The 9,311-nt window shown below is 36.2% G+C and overlaps 1 long non-coding RNA gene across 1 annotated transcript; it reads left to right on the top strand.

Annotated features, from left to right (window-relative positions):
- The first annotated feature begins 3,163 nt into the window (after nucleotides 1-3,163).
- Nucleotides 3,164-7,442, top strand: LOC128246450 (uncharacterized). Its single transcript, XR_008263253.1, has 4 exons — nucleotides 3,164-3,404; nucleotides 5,229-5,317; nucleotides 5,830-6,044; nucleotides 6,628-7,442. It is a non-coding gene; the product is annotated as an uncharacterized LOC128246450 (long non-coding RNA).
- Nucleotides 7,443-9,311: the final 1,869 nt, after the last annotated feature.

The raw sequence follows: 9,311 nt of genomic DNA, 5'->3' as shown, positions 1-9,311 counted from the left end.
GTAGGATTTGATTACGTTTCATTATCTGACATATCGCTTCGGTGTTTGTTTTTACATTTTTGCAATTGAATGAGCAAATATTTAAAGTCTCTATCGATGTAGACGTGTTCCCGGTGACAGGGTCCTTTCTTCGTCTAAAAAAGAGGAGTCATCAGGGGTCCTTTGTGTACTGTTTGGGGATCCACTTTGCTCGTCTATAGGCTCTTTACCTTTGTCTTTTGGTGATTGGACAGTTGTTCTTGGACTGCATTGCTCGTCATTGGTAGCGTTTTGGGTTAGGGTGGTTCTCTCAGTCTGGTTTTCTGGTAAATTAGTAATTATCTCTTTTTCCGGCCGGGTTTGGTTACTGGCTCTACTATGCCAGGGTTTGTCTGTTCTTCTGGTAGGTAATTGCTGCCTTTTACTGTGGTTTTTGTAGAAAATACTTGGACCAGCTAGGGCTAGATGAAGCTTGTTTTTTGTACTGTAACATCTCCTAAAGTAGGGTGTTGAATAACTTGAGTATCGTCACATCCTCGGGCTCCTTGTGTAAGTTCATTTTCAGGGACGTTGTCAATATTTTGTACATTCTTGTATTTTTCCGTGGAGCTGTTACTACCTTGTTTTTCCGTCGCTATGGTCACTTTCGTAATTTCACAGTCAGGACTAGGGATACAGGTTTCCGGTGTTTTTTGGTCTAAGATCTCTAGCTGCTTATCAACTTGCTTCAGTATGAATGATGTAACTCTGTCATGTATGGATTGAAGTAACTTGCTATCATCTGAATGGTGATCAATATTGTCTTTTTTGTTTGTAGGCAAGCTGTGTGTTGAGTTGCTATTTACTTTTGTTTCTAGCATGTCTATTCTTTTCTCATACGTTTTAAGGGTTCTGTTCAGTTCTTCGTTTTGTGATTCTAATTTTTGTATGTATTTTTCTAATTTTGCTGTATAGTCCATTCTTTTCGTTAATTTCTTTTTCTCTAATTTTTAACTGGTTTTCAAGTTTCTTAAGATTTACTTCTTTCTGTCTCAGTTGTTGTCCATTTTCTTCAGGATTCTTCATAGTCACCTCAGTTTGTGTATCTTTGGATTTCATCAATGTATGACACTGTGTGTCTAAGACGAGGTCTATAGTTGGGTTTTGACTAGTAATGGCTGCTTGCTCTCCAAGTCCTAGGCATGCAGGGCATATAGCTGAGTGTTCAATGTCGGCAAGGCATCTCTCATGGTAAATCTCGTTGCACACATCGCACACATCTTCTTCATCTATTACTTCCTTATCACAAACTAGCAAATGACTGTATCTTTTGTTGTTTCTTCACTTAGTAGATTTTGTACTATTGATTTTGATTCAACCTTTTTTTGTGGAATATTGATTTTTTTGGACTTAGGGTTCTTGTTTTTGGTTGGACGGATAATTGAAGCTACCTGGGTACAGAGCCCACACTGGAAGTTGCAGTTAGAGTCCGATTCAATTTTTCTAATGTCCGGTTCAGTTAGTCCTGCGCATCTGTAATGGATCCAATGCTCAGATGTCGAACATAACACACTTCTTGTTAGACAGTTTTTTTGACATTTAATACATGAGATGTCTTCATTGTTTTTTGCATTTGGTTTTACACATTTCGGTCGGCTATTGTCGCTATTTTCTTGAATTTTCACATTCTGCATTTTTTGAATCTCTTCTATGAATATCTGGTTTAGTTTGTCTGTATTAATTCTTTGCCCATCTATTTTTGCACTACAACATACTTCATAGATTTGATCGAGATCTTCATTGATAAATATATTTTGCTGTTTTCCGTTTACTAAAATTCTACTGGTTGTGTTGTAAATGTTCAGGGTATATTTGTTATTTACACGTATGGTGAATTGAACTATATTATTTCCTCCTCTGTCAGTAGATTGTTCGATTGTCACTTCGCTTGAATCTTTCTTTCTGTAATACACAAGCGTAGCAGCTTTCAAAAGTTCGAATGTTGCAGTGTCAGCCGTCATGACAATCCCCCCATTTGTGTGCTCGATTTTTACATTATCGGTTCTCTTTGCAGCGTGAAGTTTTTTCAGTAATGCTTTATCTACATTGAGATCGTAGTTGGTACCTCCAATTGTTGTGTATACTTCAGTATCTACATTCTTATGAGACTGATTTAGCTTGCTTAAAAGTTGCGAACTGCTCTGTCTAGTTAGAGCCATTATAATATTTGGGTTTGTGGAATACACAGGAAAATGTTCATAAAATGTTCATTAAAATGTTATGTAAAAGATATCACTATAAAACACTCATGTAAGATCTAGTAAGTATCCATATTAAAACATGAATAAATAAAGGTAATTAAAAGCAGGTATAAGAAATACAGAGTAATAGAAGCTGTATTTGATAAGAGTTCCAATCTGCTATAGATAAATCAAGTGGCTTAGTTGGTGAAATTTATTTTCCAAGATGGCGTCTCCGCCACGATATTTCGTGGGATACTCTCGGTACTGTCTTCACTCTATCTGCACCTCATTAACATGGGAATGTGAAAATAACATACAGCGGCTGCTAGGTAAATTGTCTAAAAAGTTAAGCACAATATAATAGTTCAGTTCTAGGAACAGTCTGAAAATTTCGTTGTTTCTACAGTTTTTGTCTTGACAATATTCATAAATTGTGGGTTTCTATACTCAGATACTCAATACCCGGCGCATACACAATTGTTTAGGCTCCGCTAACCGACTATAATCAACTTATCTTGTATTTAATTTCAGTGAAGAAAACTTATTTCCAAGATGGCGCCACCGCCATGGAAATTCGTGGGCGCCCACGTTACGCTGTATTCAGTTTTTCCTGTTCCTCAATAGAAATTATGCCATTTCCAGTACACCAGTTGCTAAATAAAAGATTAGTTTAAAAGTTTATCACAATAAAACAGTTCAGGTTAACGATACCACTCCTTTTAAAATCAGATTTCTTCCACCGATATTTTCACGTCTTCCCTTCACCACCACCACCGGAATATCCTTATTTTAGCGTTGTGCGAAATTTCGTCTCTAGATTCCACTCCGATGGCCTGATATTAACACGATTTTCAGACCATATTTATTTTTTGGTGGTTACCAAAAAATCCGCTATGGCCTACTCGGAGTTATTCCGAGCAGATCCGAAAGCCTACGAAAGTAAACGGAGCACAAGCACGTGACAGTTATGAATAATCAATGAGGTCAGCAAATCAAAACAAAGATGGACAGATGAAAATGAAAAGAGAAACAGAGGCAGACAGAGATTGCCAAAATCGATCAGAAAGCGACGGTAAATGAAAAATGTAGGAAAGATATTGACGTCGATGGTTTATTTAGGCATTCATTGAAAGAAAAGGATAGCATTCAAAGCTTCAAATGGAGTGGGAAAATGGAGGGCGTGGAAACGAAACATCACGATAGGTTTGTGTTTTATTTTACCTGGTGTTTGAAAAACATTGATAGTTTATTTATTAACAGTCAGTAGGGCTATCTTTCGACACACTTTCGGGCGGGTGCACATACTCCATTTCCTTGGAGAACGGATGTACTTATTCGCCAAAATGTTAGTGAAAGTTCCTATTCAAAATCCAAAATAATTTCGAAAACAAACAAGAGCTGTCAGAGGCAGCATGATCGACTTTTTTCATTGCTATAATGCACCAGTCAGTTGTAACCACGCCCCCCCCCCCCCAGGTCCGGGGGTATACTGGGGAAATGGGGCGTGGTTTTACCTTCCAGGTGGCCCCGCAGTACCGCGTAAATGGGGTGGTTTTATGTTCGCAAAAATTTGTGGGGAATGGACCTTACCTAGGGTCCCTGGGGTGCGGGGATTTTACCAACTGGTCGTCCTGGCAGGGCCGGGATTTTACCCGGGGTAGGCTGGAACGAAAGTCAAAGTCCCTGCTATTCCCCGGACCTACGGGGCTGTGGTTACAAATGACTGGTACATAAGCATTAAGGATTTCAGCACTTGCAATATCAATATGGGGGGCACACCCCACACCTAACCCCATAACTTCCTTGTTTACTGCCTATTTCAATGGTACTGGTACACTAATAAGCAATCAGGCATACTTTTTTATTGTTTTGACATTTCTTATCTTCTCCCTATACGCTTAAGTATTAAAAATGGTCAAAAGACTCGTTGAAAGTCATTCAGGTGGCATATTTTTATATAGGATTAAAAAGAAATAAATTGCCCAAAATGTACCATTTCGGACTAGATATTATGTACATTTCCTAGGGGGTGAACCTGGCCGTTTGCCATCATTGCTGACCAGAATTATTCAGTTCTAGGGGGGGGACACACGTTGAAAGGTTACAACCCCTGAGTGACTCCAATCTTGTGTCAATTACTGGATCCGCCTTTGGCAGGCTTTGGCAAAACATGCCTGGATCACTGTAAAATAAGATTACATGCAAAATCCAGAATTTCTAAGTCAAATGTTAAAAGGGCAAAATAGTTGGCATCATATGCAAGTTAGAGAATCGTCAAAAACTTGAAAAAGTCAAGCTAAATCCAATAGCAACTGCAATTCAATTGAAAAGAACAATTGTATACAGCACATTTATTGGCATTTCAATATATGTAATTTGTTTTGAAATATTTTCATTACCAAAAAATTGCATTTGATGTCTTTTTTGACTAACTGAAGGACCTGAGCCCAACCCCCAAATGTGTAAATACAGCCCTTCAATAAGCTGTGATAGAGCATTCGTTTGTTAAGAAAATCCATTCCTTTTGACAAATGGTCGAAATTAACACAAGCCAGTAAGCCATGCACTGGTAAAATGCCTCGGGTCTTACCCAAATTCTGATTTTTTATAGTAGGGCTTGTTTGAAATTTGATTCAAAGCTAAAGTATACGAATCAGGGCTTCTTCATCAAAAAGTCTAATTTCAATGATTGTTTTGATCCTGCTCATGATTGAAATGGCATTTGAAAAAAATATTTTATCATTTTTAATTTTTATATCAATAATATAAAAACCTGGCTTTAAATAGAAATTGGTACATATGTGATACTAGTTAACATGTTAAAGGTAGTCCATCCATCTTTTATGCAAAAAAATAATGCAAAAAATTATATTTCTTTTCTTTTTATATTTCTGTTTTGTATATATGAACTCTACAAAATACATGTACCAAGGGTTTAATTATTATAAGATAAATGATTTGCTGAAATTTCTATATAAACATAATATAATAATAGTTAATAAAAATTTACAGTATTTTGGGTTTCAGTATCTTTTGACATGACGCTTCAAGACTCCGATGTCAGGAGGCTGGTGATGTCACAGATTTTAACCTGGCTTGAACATGCCAAGTGTACTGTAAGTACAGTTTTTTGCAAATATAAAAAATATCATTCGAACTTTTCAAATATAGAAAATCAAAGGCAGCGTTTTATCAACTCCAAAATCTCATTTTCTATTCATAAGTGTTAGAAAGGCTTTTAGGCAAAAAACATCATACTTTTTGAAAGTAAGTATGAATAACTGCACTCACCTGTTTTGTCAGCATATCTTATATCACTGGTTTCATGATATAAGCTTAAAAAGTGGCTAATGAATTCCAAAACAAAAATTGAAATAAAATATGTTTACACAGTCCATAGGTGAGAATGCAGCTTTAAAAATCATGAAAAGGTAGAAAAGAGGTTGATATCCTTTTTATCAAATAAGGCCTGATATTTGTGTCATGAAAATGCAGTGATTTGAGCTTGGAAGTATATGTTGGTACCCTATATTGATTAAGTATTTATAATATTGATAATTAACATATAACATTTATTGATGATATCAGTAGATAAATGAAAATAAAATGAAATGCTATTTATTTTAAGGGCATCTCAGCTGTTCTTCTCCATCATTTGACGGATGAGCATGAGTGGCCTCCCCCGATTCAATATTATGAGTAAAGTCATGGGCCATTGAGCCAAGAGGAGAGGAATTCACCATGGCTTAACAATAAAAAAACACTTTAGTACCCTTAAAGCCCTCAGAGTGATTGTCCTTGACAACCACCTTCCATCAAAGATGCATACTATCTAGTATACAGGTAAATAAATTTAATGTACAGCAAGCTTTGACTCTTTTCACATCTTATATTAGTAGAAGTTTGAAGTTATACCCTTTTATATATTATTATATTAAAAATCAGGGAATTCAGGCTATTTTTACAGGAAACAAGAATAAGCATTTCATAAAATAACTGCATCATAATTCATGAAATTGAAATGATCTGATCACATTTTCAGGCTTAAAAGCTGCACTCCCACAGATTGAACGTTTTGACAACTTTTATTTTTTTTGTCTTGGAACGAGCAGATTTTTATATTTAAGTTAAAGAAAGTGATGTTTATGCATTTAACATTATTTTTCGAACGGAAATATGAAAAACTGCCATCTAATTTTTTTGTCAGCAATCTTATATTATTGGTTTCCAGATATTCTCGCAAAAATGTGCTCTTTGCAAGACAAAAAAAATAAAAATGTAAAATTTGTATATCTGTGAGAGTGCAGCTTTAAGTCTTGTTATAAGTGGAAATAACTATCTTACTTCTAGATAATTGTGCGTGTGTGTGTGTGTGATGTGGTCAAATCTTATTCTGTAAATGAAACATTTCTTGTTTTGTATGCAGACTAAACCGTGCATGGAACAATAGAAGAGGATGGCAATATTCCCCAGTAAACGCAGTGAAAGAAAAAAGACCTATCCATACAGAGTCGCTGAAGAAACTGATCTTCATGTGTCACTTGACCAACAATTTTTCGATATGGGTAGAAAGGCTGTTATGGAGAAGCACTATCCTCGACAAATCTCTAGCCACCTTGAACAGTTATCTCCTTAACCAAGAAGGGAATTGTACAGCGAGCAAGAATCTAGGTTTAATAAGAGACATTTCTAGAGGTTTACTATGTGCTCCAATATTCATGAAACTTAATGACAATGGTCTCATTGTTGTCTTGTTTGAAAGTAGGTCACATGTGGACTGAATGGAAGTCACTTGATTTTATTTTTAAAACATTATAGAATCAAACCTTGATATTGCTTTGTAAGATTACACGTGTTCAAACTTAGTGAGAATGTTCACCTTGATGAAATGTTAAGGGAGATCAAGTTTGTCACATACGGTAAAAAATATGGTCACTTCTTAAGAAATACTTGGGTACTAGAAGCAAAATATGTACTCGCAATCATGTAAATTTGTGTGTATATTTGTTCTCTTCAGCTTTATAAGTCGTGTTACCTGCGACATGCTAACGCATTTTAAGTATTTAAAAAAAGTTTGATTTTATATTAAAGTGGATGGAACTTGACCAAAACCCTTTGAAAATAGGGTATATCAAAAGCACATAGGATACTTTGAAAGTTGAACTTCATACATGTATATTGATTTATATGTGATGATTATTTTGGTGAAGTTCTCAAAAATAAACAAAATGTCAAATTAAATTTTTGTTTTTTATGGAATCTTTCTGTAAAAGAAAAAAAAACACAACATGTAGACAAGTTAGCTTTTAGATAACTGGGCCAACATTAGTATTTCTTTTAAACATTAACTCTCATTAGCTTTTGACATTATATAGCTCCGTAACAACAGTTTTATATAAGTGACACTGGCTAGAAATAGTGATGTTTGCGAGAAATGACAACAATCACAAGATAGAGCATTTTTTTGAATAACATCTCTACCTTACCTGCCTTATAATTTTGGGGATGTTAACCTAAACAAACGTTTTTTAGACCATTTCAGAACAGTGTTGTGGTTGGGTATTTTGTAAATTGACTAGCATTTTCAAGAATTCATCTGTTTATATTAACTTTCAAAATATAATAAGCACTTAAGGAGCAATACTGACCATTCCCAACAACTCTTCGGGTGCATACAGAGGCAGCTCTTTTTTAGCTCACCTGTCACTTTGTGACAAGGTGAGCTTTTGTGATTGCCTTTTGTCCGTCGTCCGTCAACAATTTACTTAAAAGACATCTCCTCCTTAAGCGCTGGGCCAATATTAATAAAACTTCATAGGGATGTTCCTTGGGTGGTCTTCTATCAAAGTTGTTCAAAGAATTCAATTCCATGCAGAACTCTGGTTGCCATGGCAACCAAAAGGAAAAACTTTAAAAATCTTCTTCTCCCAATACACAAGGCTTAGGCCGTTGATATATGGTAGGTAGGATCACCAAATGGTCCTCTACCAAGATTGTTCAAATTATGGCCCTTGGGTCAAAATTGGCCCCGCCCCGGGGGGTCATGGGTTTTCTCTATATGTTTATAGTGAAAACTTCAAAAATCTTCTCCTCTGAACTTAATTGGCCTAGAGCTTAGATATTTGTCATGATTCATCGTCTAGTGGACCTCTACAAAGTTTGTTCAAATTATGGCCCTGGGGTCAAAATTGGCCCCGCCCCAGGGGTCATGTGTATTCTCTATATGTTTATAGTTAAAACTTCAAAAATCTTCTCCTCTGAACTTACTTGGCCTAGAGCTTAGATATTTGTCATGATTCATCGTCTAGTGGACCTCTACAAAGTTTGTTCAAATTATGGCCCTGGGGTTAAAATTGGCCCCGCCCCGGGGGGTCATGGGTATTCTCTATATGTTTATAGTTAAAACTTCAAAAATCTTCTCCTCTGAACTTACTTGGACTAGAGCTTAGATATTTGGCATGATTCATCGTCTAGTGGTCCTTTATAGAGGTTGTTCAAATTATGGCCTTGGGGTCAAAATTGGCCCTGCCCCGGGGGGTCATGGGTATTCTCTATATGTTTATAGTGAAAACTTCAAAAATCTTCTCCTTTGAACTTACTTGGGCTAGAGCTTAGATATTTGGCATGATTCATCGTCTAGTGGAACTCTACAAAGATTGTTCAAATTATGGCCTTGGGGTCAAAATTGGCCGCACCCCGGGGGGTCATGGGTATACTTGATATGTTTATAGTTAAAAGTTCAAAATATTTCTCCTCTTAACTTACTTGGACTAGAGCTTAGATATTTGGCATGATTCATCGTCTAGTGGACCTCTACAAAGTTTGTTCAAATTATGGCCCTGGGGTCAAAATTGGCCCCGCCCCGGGGGGTCATGGGTATTCTCTATATGTTTATAGTTAAAACTTCAAAAATCTTCTCCTCTGAACTTACTTGGACTAGAGCCGAGATATTTGGCATGATTCATTGTCTAGTGGACCTTTACAAAGATTGTTCAAATTATGGCCTTGGGGGTCATGGGTTTTCTCTATATGTTTATAGTGAAAATTTCAAAAATCTTCTCCTCTTAACTTACTTGGACTAGAGCTTAGATATTTGGCATGATTCATCGT

This window comes from Mya arenaria, chromosome 9 (genome assembly GCF_026914265.1).
Source record: "Mya arenaria isolate MELC-2E11 chromosome 9, ASM2691426v1".
NCBI lineage: Eukaryota > Metazoa > Mollusca > Bivalvia > Myida > Myidae > Mya > Mya arenaria.
Note: the sequence above shows the minus strand (reverse complement) of the source record. Positions and strands in the feature narration are given on the sequence as shown.